The 17,625-nt window shown below is 63.8% G+C and overlaps 1 protein-coding gene across 1 annotated transcript in view; it reads left to right on the top strand.

Moving 5' to 3' along the window:
* Window positions 1-17,625, top strand: part of LOC148134010 (integrin alpha-M-like) — a 94,425-nt gene that overhangs the window by 29,365 nt on the left and 47,435 nt on the right. The gene's annotated exons all lie outside the window — the stretch shown is intronic.

Below are 17,625 nucleotides of genomic sequence, written 5' to 3'. Positions count from 1 at the left end.
CACAATCCCCATCATCCCCCCCCGACACAATCCCCATCATCCCTCCCCCCGACACAATCCCCATCATCCCCCCCCGACACAATCCCCATCATCCCCCCCCCCGACACAATCCCCATCACCCCCCCCCCGACACAATCCCCATCATCCCCCCCCGACACAATCCCCATCATCCCCCCCCCGACACAATCCCTATCATCCCCCCTCCTACACAATCCCCATCCCCCCACGACACAATCCCCATCATCCCCCCCCGACACAATCCCCATCATCCCCCCCCCGACACAATCCCCATCATCCCCCCCCCCGACACAATCCCCATCATCCCCCCCCGACACAATCCCCATCATCCCCCCCCCGACACAATCCCTATCATCCCCCCTCCTACACAATCCCCATCCCCCCACGACACAATCCCCATCATCCCCCCCCGACACAATCCCCATCATCCCCCCCCCGACACAATCCCCATCATCCCCCCCCGACACAATCCCCATCATCCCCCCCGACACAATCCCCATCATCCCCCCCCCGACACAATCCCCATCATCCCCCCCCCGACACAATCCCCATCCCTCCCCCGACACAATCCCCATCATCCCCCCCGACACAATCCCCATCATCCCCCCCCGACACAATCCCCATCATCCCCCCCCGACACAATCCCCATCATCCCCCCCGACACAATCCCCATCATCCCCCCCCCGACACAATCCCCATCATCCCCCCCCGACACAATCCCCATCATCCCCCCCGACACAATCCCCATCATCCCCCCCCCGACACAATCCCCATCATCCCCCCCCGACACAATCCCCATCATCCCCCCTCCTACACAATCCCCATCCCCCCACGACACAATCCCCATCATCCCTCCCCCGACACAATCCCCATCATCCCCCCCCGACACAATCCCCATCATCCCCCCTCCTACACAATCCCCATCCCCCCACGACACAATCCCCATCATCCCCCCCCCGACACAATCCCCATCATCCCCCCCCGACACAATCCCCATCATCCCCCCCCGACACACTCCCCATCATCCCCCCCCGACACAATCCCCATCATCCCCCCCCCGACACAATCCCCATCACGGCCCCCCCCGACACAATCCCCATCATTCCCCCCCCGACACAATCCCCATCATCCCCCCACGACACAATCCCCATCATCCCCCCGACACAATCCCCATCATCCCCCCCCGACACAATCCCCATCATCCCCCCCCGACACAATCCCCATCATCCCCCCCCCGACACAATCCCCATCATCCCCCCCCGACACAATCCCCATCATCCCCCCCCCGACACAATCCCCATCATCCCCCCCCCGACACAATCCCCATCCCCCCCGACACAATCCCCATCATCCCCCCCCGACACAATCCCCATCATCCCCCCCCGACACCATCCCCATCATCCCCCCCCGACACAATCCCCATCATCCCCCCCCCGACACAATCCCCATCATCCCCCCCCCGACACAATCCCCATCATCCCCCCCGACACAATCCCCATCATCCCCCCCCGACACAATCCCCATCATCCCCCCCCGACACAATCCCCATCCCCCCCCCCGACACAATCCCCATCATCCCCCCCCGACACAATCCCCATCATCCCCCCCCCGACACAATCCCCATCATCCCCCCCCCGACACAATCCCCATCATCCCCCCCCGACACAATCCCCATCATCCCCCCCGACACAATCCCCATCATCCCCCCCCGACACAATCCCCATCATCCCCCCCGACACAATCCCCATCATCCCCCCGACACAATCCCCATCATCCCCCCCCGACACAATCCCCATCATCCCCCCCCCGACACAATCCCCATCATCCCCCCCCCGACACAATCCCCATCATCCCCCCCGACACAATCCCCATCATCCCCCCCGACACAATCCCCATCATCCCCCCCGACACAATCCCCATCATCCCCCCCGACACAATCCCCATCATCCCCCCCGACACAATCCCCATCATCCCCCCCCGACACAATCCCCATCATCCCCCCGACACAATCCCCATCATCCCCCCCCCGACACAATCCCCATCATCCCCCCCGACACAATCCCCATCATCCCCCCCCCGACACAATCCCCATCATCCCCCCCCGACACAATCCCCATCACCCCCCCCCGACACAATCCCCATCATCCCCCCCGACACAATCCCCATCATCCCCCCCCGACACAATCCCCATCATCCGCCCCCGACACAATCCCCATCATCCCCCCCCCGACACAATCCCCATCATCCCCCCGACACAATCCCCATCATCCCCCGACACAATCCCCATCATCCCCCCCCGACACAATCCCCATCATCCCCCCCCGACACAATCACCATCATCCCCCCCCCGACACAATCCCCATCATCCCCCCCCGACACAATCCCCATCATCCCCCCCCGACACAATCCCCATCATCCCCCCCGACACAATCCCCATCATCACCCCCGACACAATCCCCATCATACCCCCCCCCGACACAATCCCCAACGTCCCCCCGACACAATCCCCATCATCCCCCCCCGACACAATCTCCATCATCCCCCCCGACACAATCCCCATCATCCCCCCCCGACACAATCCCCATCATCCCCCCCCGACACAATCCCCATCATCCCCCCCCCGACACAATCCCCATCACCCCCCACCGACACAATCCCCATCATCCCCCCGACACACTCCCCATCATCCCCCCCCGAAACAATCCCCATCATCCCCCCGACACAATCCCCAGCCCCCGACACAATCCCCATCATCCCCCCCCGACACAATCCCCATCATCCCCCCCCGACACAATCCCCATCATCCCCCCGACACACTCCCCATCATCCCCCCCCGAAACAATCCCCATCATCCCCCCGACACAATCCCCAGCCCCCGACACAATCCCCATCATCCCCCCCCGACACAATCCCCATCATCCCCCCCCGACACAATCCCCATCATCCCCCCCGACACAATCCCCATCATCACCCCCGACACAATCCCCATCATACCCCCCCCCGACACAATCCCCAACGTCCCCCCGACACAATCCCCATCATCCCCCCCCGACACAATCTCCATCATCCCCCCCGACACAATCCCCATCATCCCCCCCCGACACAATCCCCATCATCCCCCCCCGACACAATCCCCATCATCCCCCCCCCGACACAATCCCCATCACCCCCCACCGACACAATCCCCATCATCCCCCCGACACACTCCCCATCATCCCCCCCCGAAACAATCCCCATCATCCCCCCGACACAATCCCCAGCCCCCGACACAATCCCCATCATCCCCCCGACACAATCCCCATCATCCCCCCCCGACACAATCCCCATCATCCCCCCCGACACAATCCCCATCATCCCCCCCCCGACACAATCCCCATCATCCCCCCCCGACACAATCCCCATCATCCCCCCCCCGACACAATCCCCATCATCCCCCCCAGACACAATCCCCATCATCCCCCCCGACACAATCCCCATCATCCTCCCCCGACACAATCCCCATCATCCCCCCCCCGACACAATCCCCATCATCCCCCCCAGACACAATCCCCATCATCCCCCCCCGACACAATCCCCATCATCCCCCCCCGACACAATCCCCATCATCCCCCCCCCGACACAATCCCCATCATCCCCCCCAGACACAATCCCCATCATCCCCCCCGACACAATCCCCATCATCCCCCCCGACACAATCCCCATCATCCCCCCCCGACACAATCCCCATCATCCCCCCCCCGACACAATCCCCATCATCCCCCCCCCGACACAATCCCCATCATCCCCCCCGACACAATCCCCATCATCCCCCCCCGACACAATCCCCATCATCCCCCCCCGACACAATCCCCATCATCCCCCCCCGACACAATCCCCATCCCCCCCCGACACAATCCCCATCATCCCCCCCCGACACAATCCCCATCATCCGCCCCCGACACAAACCCCATCACCCCCCCCCCGACACAATCCCCATCATCCCCCCCCCGACACAATCCCCATCATCCCCCCCCGACACAATCCCCATCATCCCCCCCGACACAATCCCCATCATCCCCCCCCCCGACACAATCCCCATCATCCCCCCCCGACACAATCCCCATCATCCCCCCCCGACACAATCCCCATCAATCCCCCCCGACACAATCCCCATCATCCCCCCCGACACAATCCCCATCATCCCCCCCCGACACAATCCCCATCATCCCCCCCCCGACACAATCCCCATCATCCCCCCGACACAATCCCCATCATCCCCCCCCGACACAATCCCCATCATCCCCCCCCGACACAATCCCCATCATCCCCCCCCGACACAATCCCCATCACCCCCCCCCGACACACTCCCCATCATCCCCCCCCGACACAATCCCCATCATCCCCCCCGACACAATCCCCATCATCCCCCCCGACACATTCCCCATCATCCCCCCCGACACAATCCCCATCATCCTCCCCTGACACAATCCCCATCATCCCCCCCGACACAATCCCCACCATCCCCCCCCCCGACACAAACCCCATCATCCACCCCCGACACAATCCCCATCATCCCCCCCGACACAATCCCCATCACCCCCCCCGACACAATCCCCATCATCCCCCCCCCGACACAATCCCCATCACCCCCCCGACACAATCCCCATCATCCCCCCCCGACACAATCCCCATCATCCCCCCCCGACACAATCCCCATCATCCTCCCCTGACACAATCCCCATCATCCCCCCCGACACAATCTCCATCATCCCCCCCCACACAATCCCATCATCCCCCCCCCCGACACAATCCCCATCATCCCCCCCCGACACAATCCCCATCATCTCCCCCCGCCGACACAATCCCCATCATCCCCCCCCCGACACAATCCCCATCATCCCCCACCCGACACAATCCCCATCATCCCCCCCCGACACAATCCCCATCCCCCCCCCCGACACAATCCCCAACATCCCCCCCAGACACAATCCCCATCATCCCCCCCCGACACAATCCCCATCATCCCCCCACCGACACAATCCCCATCATCCCCCCCCCGACACAATCCCCATCTCCCCCCCCCCGACACAATCCCCATCATCCCCCCCCCGACACAATCCCCATCATCCCCCGCCGACACAATCCCCATCATCCCCCCCCCGACACAATCCCCATCTTCCCCCCCCCGACACAATCCCCATCATCCCCCCCCCGACACAATCCCCATCATCCCCCCCCGACACAATCCCCATCATCCCCCTCCGACACAATCCCCATCATCCCCCCGACACAATCCCCATCATCCCCCCCCCCGACACAATCCCCATCATCCCCCCCCCGACACAATCCCCATCATCCCCCCCCCGACACAATCCCCATCATCCCCCCCCGACACAATCCCCATCATCCCCCCCCGACACAATCCCCATCATCCCCCCGACACAATCCCCATCCCCCCCCGACACAATCCCCATCCCCCCCCCGACACAATCCCCATCCTCCCCCCCCGACACAATCCCCATCATCCCCCCCCACACAATCCCCATCATCCCCCCCCGACACAATCCCCATCATCTCCATCCGACACAATCCCCATCATCCCCCCACGACACAATCCCCATCATCCCCCCCCGTCACAATCCCCATCATCCCCCCCCGACACAATCCCCATCATCCCCCCCCGTCACAATCCCCATCATCCCCCCCCGACACAATCCCCATCATCCCCCCCCCGACACAATCCCCATCATCCCCCCCCCGACACAATCCCCATCATCCCCCCCCGACACAATCCCCATCATCCCCCCCCGACACAAACCCCATCCCCCCCCCCGACACAATCCCCATCATCCCCCCCCGACACAATCCCCATCCCCCCCCCCGACACAATCCCCATCATCACCCCCGACACAATCCCCATCATCCCCCCCCGACACAATCCCCATCATCCCCCCCCGACACAATCCCCATCATCCCCCCCCACACAATCCCCATCATCCCCCCGACACAATCCCCATCATCCCCCCCCCCGACACAATCCCCATCATCCCCCCGACACAATCCCCATCATCCCCCCCCCCACACAATCCCCATCATCCCCCCGACACAATCCCCATCATCTCCATCCGACACAATCCCCATCATCCCCCCACGACACAATCCCCATCATCCCCCCCCGACACAATCCCCATCATCCCCCCCCGACACAATCCCGATCATCCCCCCCCGACACAATCCCCATCATCCCCCCCCCGACACAATCCCCATCATCCCCCCCCGACACAATCCCCATCATCCCCCGACACAATCCCCATCATCCCCCCCGACACAATCCCCATCATCCCACCCCCGACACAATCCCCATCATCTCCATCCGACACAATCCCCATCATCCCCCCACGACACAATCCCCATCATCCCCCCGACACAATCCCCATCATCCCCCCCCCGACACAATCCCCATCATCCCCCCCCCGACACAATCCCCATCATCCCCCCCCCGACACAATCCCCATCATCCCCCCCCGACACAATCCCCATCATCCCCCCCCACACAATCCCCATCATCCCCCCCCGACACAAACCCCATCACCCCCCCCGACACAATCCCCATCATCCCCCCCCCGACACACTCCCCATCATCCCCCCCCCGACACAATCCCCATCATCCCCCCCCGACACAATCCCCATCATCCCCCCCCCGACACAATCCCCATCATCCCCCCCCGACACAATCCCCATCATCCCCCCCCGACACAATCCCCATCATCCCCCCCCGACACAATCCCCATCATCCCCCCCCGACACAATCCCCATCATCCCCCCCCGACACAATCCCCATCATCCCCCCCCCGACACAATCCCCATCATCCCCCCCGACACAATCCCCATCATCCCCCCCCCGACACATTCCCCATCATCCCCCCCCCGACACAATCCCAATCATCCCTCCCCGACACAATCCCCATCATCCCCCCCCGACACAATCCCCATCATCCCCCCCCCGACACAATCCCCATCATCCCCCCCCGACACAATCCCCATCATCCCCCCCCGACACAATCCCCATCATCCCCCCCGACACAATCCCCATCATTCCCCCGACACAATCCCCATCATCCCCCCCCAACACATTCCCCATCATCCCCCCCCGACACAATCCCCATCACCCCCCCCCGACACACTCCCCATCATCCCCCCCCGACACAATCCCCATCATCCCCCCCGACACAATCCCCATCATCCCCCCCGACACATTCCCCATCATCCCCCCCGACACAATCCCCATCATCCTCCCCTGACACAATCCCCATCATCCCCCCCGACACAATCCCCACCATCCCCCCCCCCGACACAAACCCCATCATCCACCCCCGACACAATCCCCATCATCCCCCCCGACACAATCCCCATCACCCCCCCCGACACAATCCCCATCATCCCCCCCCCGACACAATCCCCATCATCCCCCCCCGACACAATCCCCATCATCCCCCCCCGACACAATCCCCATCATCCTCCCCTGACACAATCCCCATCATCCCCCCCGACACAATCTCCATCATCCCCCCCCACACAATCCCATCATCCCCCCCCCCGACACAATCCCCATCATCCCCCCCCGACACAATCCCCATCATCTCCCCCCGCCGACACAATCCCCATCATCCCCCCCCCGACACAATCCCCATCATCCCCCACCCGACACAATCCCCATCATCCCCCCCCGACACAATCCCCATCCCCCCCCCCGACACAATCCCCAACATCCCCCCCAGACACAATCCCCATCATCCCCCCCCGACACAATCCCCATCATCCCCCCACCGACACAATCCCCATCATCCCCCCCCGACACAATCCCCATCTCCCCCCCCCCGACACAATCCCCATCATCCCCCCCCCGACACAATCCCCATCATCCCCCGCCGACACAATCCCCATCATCCCCCCCCCGACACAATCCCCATCTTCCCCCCCCCGACACAATCCCCATCATCCCCCCCCCGACACAATCCCCATCATCCCCCCCCGACACAATCCCCATCATCCCCCTCCGACACAATCCCCATCATCCCCCCGACACAATCCCCATCATCCCCCCCCCCGACACAATCCCCATCATCCCCCCCCCGACACAATCCCCATCATCCCCCCCCCGACACAATCCCCATCATCCCCCCCCCGACACAATCCCCATCATCCCCCCCGACACAATCCCCATCATCCCCCCCCGACACAATCCCCATCATCCCCCCCCGACACAATCCTCATCATCCCCCCCCCGACACAATCCCCATCCTCCCCCCCCGACACAATCCCCATCATCCCCCCCCACACAATCCCCATCATCCCCCCCCGACACAATCCCCATCATCTCCATCCGACACAATCCCCATCATCCCCCCACGACACAATCCCCATCATCCCCCCCCGTCACAATCCCCATCATCCCCCCCCGACACAATCCCCATCATCCCCCCCGACACAATCCCCATCATCCCCCCCCCGACACAATCCCCATCATCCCCCCCCGACACAATCCCCATCATCCCCCCCCGACACAAACCCCATCCCCCCCCCCGACACAATCCCCATCATCCCCCCCCGACACAATCCCCATCATCCCCCCCCCGACACAATCCCCATCATCCCCCCCGACACAATCCCCATCATCCCCCCCCCGACACAATCCCCATCATCCCCCCCCGACACAATCCCCATCCCCCCCCCCGACACAATCCCCATCATCACCCCCGACACAATCCCCATCATCCCCCCCCGACACAATCCCCATCATCCCCCCCCGACACAATCCCCATCATCCCCCCCCACACAATCCCCATCATCCCCCCGACACAATCCCCATCATCCCCCCCCCCGACACAATCCCCATCATCCCCCCGACACAATCCCCATCATCCCCCCCCCCACACAATCCCCATCATCCCCCCGACACAATCCCCATCATCTCCATCCGACACAATCCCCATCATCCCCCCACGACACAATCCCCATCATCCCCCCCCGACACAATCCCCATCATCCCCCCCCGACACAATCCCCATCATCCCCCCCCGACACAATCCCGATCATCCCCCCCCGACACAATCCCCATCATCCCCCCCCCGACACAATCCCCATCATCCCCCCCCGACACAATCCCCATCATCCCCCGACACAATCCCCATCATCCCCCCCGACACAATCCCCATCATCCCCCCCCCGACACAATCCCCATCATCCCCCCCCGACACAATCCCCATCATCCCCCCCGACACAATCCCCATCATCCCCCCCCTGACACAATCCCCATCATCCCCCCCCGACACAATCCCCATCATCCCCCCCCGACACAATCCCCATCATCCCCCCCGACACAATCACCATCATCCCCCCCCGACACAATCCCCATCATCTCCATCCGACACAATCCCCATCATCCCCCCACGACACAATCCCCATCATCCCCCGGACACAATCCCCATCATCCCCCCCCCGACACAATCCCCATCATCCCCCCCCCGACACAATCCCCATCATCCCCCCCCCGACACAATCCCCATCATCCCCCCCCGACACAATCCCCATCATCCCCCCCCACACAATCCCCATCATCCCCCCCCGACACAAACCCCATCACCCCCCCCGACACAATCCCCATCATCCCCCCCCCGACACACTCCCCATCATCCCCCCCCCGACACAATCCCCATCATCCCCCCCCGACACAATCCCCATCATCCCCCCCCCGACACAATCCCCATCATCCCCCCCCGACACAATCCCCATCATCCCCCCCCGACACAATCCCCATCATCCCCCCCCGACACAATCCCCATCATCCCCCCCCGACACAATCCCCATCATCCCCCCCCGACACAATCCCCATCATCCCCCCCCCGACACAATCCCCATCATCCCCCCCGACACAATCCCCATCATCCCCCCCCCGACACATTCCCCATCATCCCCCCCCCGACACAATCCCAATCATCCCTCCCCGACACAATCCCCATCATCCCCCCCCGACACAATCCCCATCATCCCCCCCCCGACACAATCCCCATCATCCCCCCCCGACACAATCCCCATCATCCCCCCCCGACACAATCCCCATCATCCCCCCCGACACAATCCCCATCATTCCCCCGACACAATCCCCATCATCCCCCCCCAACACATTCCCCATCATCCCCCCCCGACACAATCCCCATCATCCCCCCCCGACACAATCCCCATCATCCCCCCCCCGACACAATCCCCATCATCCCCCCCCGACACAATCCCCATCATCCCCCCCCCGACACAATCCCCATCATCCCCCCCCGACACAATCCCCATCATCCCCCCCCGACACAATCCCCATCATCCCCCCCCAACACAATCCCCATCATCCCCCCGACACAATCCCCATCCCCCCCCCGACACAATCCCCATTCCCCCCCCCCGTCACAATCCCCATCATCCCCCCCCCGACACAATCCCCATCATCCCCCCGACACAATCCCCATCATCCCCCCCGACACAATCCCCATCATCCCCCCGACACAATCCCCATCATCCCCCCCCGACACATTCCCCATCATCCCCCCCCCGACACAATCCCCATCATCCCCCCCCCGACACATTCCCCATCATCCCCCCCCGACACAATCCCCATCATCCCCCCCCGACACAATCCCCATCCCCACCCCCGACACACTCCCCATCATCCCCCCCCGACACAATCCCCATCATCACCCCCCGACACAATCCCCATCATCCCCCCGACACAATCCCCATCATCCCCCCCGACACAATCCCCATCATCCCCCCCCGACACAATCCCCATCATCCCCCCCCCGACACAATCCCCATCATCCCCCCCCGACACAATCCCCATCATCCCCCCCGACACAATCCCCATCCCCCCCCGACACAATCCCCATCATCCCCCCGACACAATCCCCATCATCCCCCCCCCGACACAATCCCCATCATCCCCCCCCGACACAATCCCCATCATCCCCCCCCCCGACACAATCCCCATCATCCCCCCCGACACAATCCCCATCACCCCCCCCCGACACAATCCCCATCATCCCACCCCCGACACAATCCCCATCATCCCCCCCCGACACAATCCCCATCATCCCCCCCCGACACAATCCCCATCATCCCCCACCCGACACAATCCCCATCATCCCCCCCCGACACAATCCCCATCATCCCCCCCCCCGACACAATCCCCATCATCCCCCCCGACACAATCCCCATCATCCCCCACCCGACACAATCCCCATCATCATCCCCCCGACACAATCCGCATCATCCTCCCCCCGACACAATACCCATCATCCCCCCCCCGACACAATCCCCATCATCCCCCCCCGACACACTCCCCATCATCCCCCCGACACAATCCCCATCATCCCCCCCCGACACAATCCCCATCATCCCCCCCCGACACAATCCCCATCATCCCCCCCCCGACACAATCCCCATCATCCCCCCCCCGACACAATCCGCATCATCCTCCCCCCGACACAATCCCCATCATCCCCCCCCCCGACACAATCCCCATCATCCCCCCCGACACATTCCCCATCATCCCCCCCCCGACACAATCCCCATCATCTCCCCCCGACACAATCCCCATCATCCCCCCCCCGACACAATCCCCATCATCCCCCCCCGACACAATCCCCATCATCCCCCCCGACACAATCCCCATCATCACCCCCCGACACAATCCCCATCATCCCCCCGACACAATCCCCATCATCCCCCCCCCGACACAATCCCCATCACCCCCCCCCCCCGACACAATCCCCATCATCCCCCCCCGACACAATCCCCATCATCACCCCCCGACACAATCCCCATCATCCCCCCCCGACACAATCCCCATCATCCCCCCCCGACACACTCCCCATCATCCCCCCCCGACACAATCCCCATCATCCCCCCCCCGACACAATCCCCATCATCCCCCCCCCGACACAATCCCCATCATCCCCCCCCGACACAATCCCCATCATCCCCCCCCACACAATCCCCATCATCCCCCCCCGACACAAACCCCATCACCCCCCCCGACACAATCCCCATCATCCCCCCCCCGACACACTCCCCATCATCCCCCCCCCGACACAATCCCCATCATCCCCCCCCGACACAATCCCCATCATCCCCCCCCCGACACAATCCCCATCATCCCCCCCCGACACAATCCCCATCATCCCCCCCCGACACAATCCCCATCATCCCCCCCCGACACAATCCCCATCATCCCCCCCCGACACAATCCCCATCATCCCCCCCCGACACAATCCCCATCATCCCCCCCCCGACACAATCCCCATCATCCCCCCCGACACAATCCCCATCATCCCCCCCCCGACACATTCCCCATCATCCCCCCCCCGACACAATCCCAATCATCCCTCCCCGACACAATCCCCATCATCCCCCCCCGACACAATCCCCATCATCCCCCCCCCGACACAATGCCCATCATCCCCCCCCGACACAATCCCCATCATCCCCCCCGACACAATCCCCATCATTCCCCCGACACAATCCCCATCATCCCCCCCCAACACATTCCCCATCATCCCCCCCCGACACAATCCCCATCATCCCCCCCCCGACACAATCCCCATCATCCCCCCCCGACACAATCCCCATCATCCCCCCCCGACACAATCCCCATCATCCCCCCCCGACACAATCCCCATCATCCCCCCGACACAATCCCCATCCCCCCCCCGACACAATCCCCATTCCCCCCCCCCGTCACAATCCCCATCATCCCCCCCCCGACACAATCCCCATCATCCCCCCGACACAATCCCCATCATCCCCCCGACACAATCCCCATCATCCCCCCCCCGACACAATCCCCATCCCCCCCCGACACAATCCCCATCATCCCCCCCCGACACAATCCCCATCATCCCCCCGACACAATCCCCATCCCCCCCCCGACACAATCCCCATTCCCCCCCCCCGTCACAATCCCCATCATCCCCCCCCCGACACAATCCCCATCATCCCCCCGACACAATCCCCATCATCCCCCCCCGACACATTCCCCATCATCCCACCCCCGACACAATCCCCATCATCCCCCCCCCGACACATTCCCCATCATCCCCCCCCGACACAATCCCCATCATCCCCCCCCGACACAATCCCCATCCCCACCCCCGACACACTCCCCATCATCCCCCCCCGACACAATCCCCATCATCACCCCCCGACACAATCCCCATCATCCCCCCGACACAATCCCCATCATCCCCCCCGACACAATCCCCATCATCCCCCCCCGACACAATCCCCATCATCCCCCCCCCGACACAATCCCCATCATCCCCCCCCGACACAATCCCCATCATCCCCCCCGACACAATCCCCATCCCCCCCCGACACAATCCCCATCATCCCCCCGACACAATCCCCATCATCCCCCCCCCGACACAATCCCCATCATCCCCCCCCGACACAATCCCCATCATCCCCCCCCCCGACACAATCCCCATCATCCCCCCCGACACAATCCCCATCACCCCCCCCCGACACAATCCCCATCATCCCACCCCCGACACAATCCCCATCATCCCCCCCCGACACAATCCCCATCATCCCCCCCCGACACAATCCCCATCATCCCCCACCCGACACAATCCCCATCATCCCCCCCCGACACAATCCCCATCATCCCCCCCCCCGACACAATCCCCATCATCCCCCCCGACACAATCCCCATCATCCCCCACCCGACACAATCCCCATCATCATCCCCCCGACACAATCCGCATCATCCTCCCCCCGACACAATCCCCATCATCCCCCCCCCGACACAATCCCCATCATCCCCCCCCGACACACTCCCCATCATCCCCCCGACACAATCCCCATCATCCCCCCCCGACACAATCCCCATCATCCCCCCCCGACACAATCCCCATCATCCCCCCCCCGACACAATCCCCATCATCCCCCCCCCGACACAATCCGCATCATCCTCCCCCCGACACAATCCCCATCATCCCCCCCCCGACACAATCCCCATCATCCCCCCGACACAATCCCCATCATCCCCCCCGACACATTCCCCATCATCCCCCCCCCGACACAATCCCCATCATCCCCCCCCCGACACAATCCCCATCATCCCCCCCCGACACAATCCCCATCATCCCCCGACACAATCCCCATCATCCCCCCCCCGACACAATCCTCATCATCCCCCCCGACACAATCCCCATCATCCCCCCCCCGACACAATCCCCATCATCCCCCCCCGACACAATCCCCATCATCACCCCCCGACACAATCCCCATCATCCCCCCGACACAATCCCCATCATCCCCCCCCCGACACAATCCCCATCACCCCCCCCCCCGACACAATCCCCATCATCCCCCCCCGACACAATCCCCATCATCACCCCCCGACACAATCCCCATCATCCCCCCCCGACACAATCCCCATCATCCCCCCCCGACACACTCCCCATCATCCCCCCCCGACACAATCCCCATCATCCCCCCCCGACACAATCCCCATCATCCCCCCCCGACACAATCCCCATCATCCCCCCCGACACAATCCCCATCATCCCCCCCCGACACAATCCCCATCATCCCCCCCCCGACACAATCCCCATCATCCCCCCCGACACAATCCCCATCATCCCCCCCCGACACATTCCCCATCATCCCCCCCCGACACAATCCCCATCATCCCCCCCCCGACACAATCCCCATCATCCCCCCCCCGACACAATCCCCATCATCCCCCCCCGACACAATCCCCATCATCCCCCCCCCGACACAATCCCCATCATCCCCCCCCCGACACAATCCCCATCATCCCCCCCCCGACACAATCCCCATCATCCCCCCCCGACACACTCCCCATCATCCCCCCCCCGACACAATCCCCATCATCCCCCCCCCGACACACTCCCCATCATCCCCCCCCGACACAATCCCCATCATCCCCCCCCGACACAATCCCCGTCATCCCCCCCCGACACAATCCCCATCATCCCCCCCCGACACAATCCCCATCATCCCCCCCCCCGACACAATCCCCATCATCCCCCCCGACACAATCCCCATCATCCCCCCCCCCGACACAATCCCCATCATCCCCCCCGACACAATCCCCATCATCACCCCCTCGACACAATCCCCATCATCCCCCCGACACAATCCCCATCATCCCCCCCCGACACAATCCCCATCATCCCCCCCCCGACACAATCCCCATCATCCCCCCCCCGACACAATCCCCATCATCCCCCCCCGACACAATCCCCATCATCCCCCCCCGACACAATCCCCATCATCCCCCCCCGACACAATCCCCATCCCCCCCCCGACACAATCCCCATCATCCCCCCCCGACACAATCCCCATCATCCCCCCCCCGACACAATCCCCATCATCCCCCCCCCGACACAATCCCCATCATCCCCCCCCGACACAATCCCCATCATCCCCCCCCGACACAATCCCCATCATCCCCCCCCGACACAATCCCCATCCCCCCCCCCGACACAATCCCCATCATCCCCCACCGACACAATCCCCATCATCCCCCCCCCGACACAATCCCCATCATCCCCCCCGACACAATCCCCATCATCCCCCCCCCGACACAATCCCCATCATCCCCCCCCCGACACAATCCCCATCCCCCCCCCCGACACAATCCCCATCATCCCCCCCCGACACAATCCCCATCCCCCCCCCCCGACACAATCCCCATCATCCCCCACCGACACAATCCCCATCATCCCCCCCCGACACAATCCCCATCATCCCCCCCCCGACACAATCCCCATCATCCCCCCCGACACAATCCCCATCATCCCCCCCCCGACACAATCCCCATCATCCCCCCCCGACACAATCCCCATCCCCCCCCGACACAATCCCCATCATCCCCCCCCCGACACAATCCCCATCATCCCCCCCCCGACACAATCCCCATCATCACCCCCCGACACAATCCCCATCATCCCCACCCCGACACAATCCCCATCATCCCCCCCCGACACAATCCCCATCATCCCCCCCCGACACAATCCCCATCATCCCCCCCGACACAATCCCCATCATCCCCCCCCGACACAATCCCCATCATCCCCCCCCGACACAATCCCCATCATCCCCCCCCGACACAATCCCCATCATCCCCCCCCGACACAATCCCCATCATCCCCCCCGACACAATCCCCATCATCCCCCCCCCGACACAATCCCCATCATCCCCCCCAAACAATCCCCATCATCCCCCCCCGACACAATCCCCATCATCCCCCCCGACACAATCCCCATCATCCCCCCCCCGACACAATCCCCATCATCCCCCCCCCCGACACAATCCCCATCATCCCCCCCGACACAATCCCCATCATCCCCCCCGTCACAATCCCCATCATCCCCCCCCGACACAATCCCCATCATCCCCCCGACACAATCCCCATCATCCCCCCCCGACACAATCCCCATCATCCCCCCCCCCGACACAATCCCCATCATCCCCCCCCCGACACAATCCCCATCATCCCCCCCCCCGACACAATCCCCATCCCCCCCCCCGACACAATCCCCATCATCCCCCCCCCCGACACAATCCCCCTCCCCCCCCCGACACAATCCCCATCATCCCCCCCCGACACAATCCCCATCACCCCCCCCCGACACAATCCCCATCATCCCCCCCCCGACACAATCCCCATCATCCCCCCCCCGACACAATCCCCATCATCCCCCCCGACACAATCCCCATCATCCCCCCCCGACACAATCCCCATCACCCCCCCCGACACAATCCCCATCATCCCCCCCCGACACAATCCCCATCATCCCCCACCGACACAATCCCCATCATCCCCCCCCGACACACTCCCCATCATCCCCCCCCCGACACAATCCCCATCATCCCCCCCCGACACAATCCCCATCATCCCCCCCCCGACACAATCCCCATCATCCCCCCCGACACAATCCCCATCATCCCCCCGACACAATCCCCATCATCCCCCCCCCGACACAATCCCCATCATCCCCCCCCGACACAATCCCCATCATCCCCCCCCGACACAATCCCCATCATCCCCCCCCGACACGATCCCCATCATCCCCCACCCCGACACAATCCTCATCATCCCCCCCCCGACACAATCCCCATCATCCCCCCCCGACACAATCCCCATCATCCCCCCCCGACACGATCCCCATCATCCCCCCCCCCGACACAATCCCCATCATCCCCCCCGACACAATCCCCATCATCCCCCCCCGACACAATCCCCATCATCCCCCCGACACAATCCCCATCATCGCCCCCGACACAATCCCCATCATCCCCCCCCGACACAATCCCCATCATCCCCCCCGACACGATCCCCATCATCCCCCCCCCCGACACAATCCCCATCATCCCCCCCGACACAATCCCCATCATCCCCCCCCGACACAATCCCCATCATCCCCCCGACACAATCCCCATCATCGCCCCCGACACAATCCCCATCATCCCCCCCGACACAATCCCCATCATCCCCCCCGACACAATCCCCATCATCCCCCCCCGACACAATCCCCATCATCCCCCCCCCG

The sequence above is a fragment of the Chiloscyllium plagiosum genome, unplaced genomic scaffold, assembly GCF_037043375.1.
Source record: "Chiloscyllium plagiosum isolate Xiang-an unplaced genomic scaffold, Cpla_swu_hap1 HiC_scaffold_121, whole genome shotgun sequence".
Lineage (NCBI taxonomy): Eukaryota > Metazoa > Chordata > Chondrichthyes > Orectolobiformes > Hemiscylliidae > Chiloscyllium > Chiloscyllium plagiosum.
Note: the sequence above shows the minus strand (reverse complement) of the source record. Positions and strands in the feature narration are given on the sequence as shown.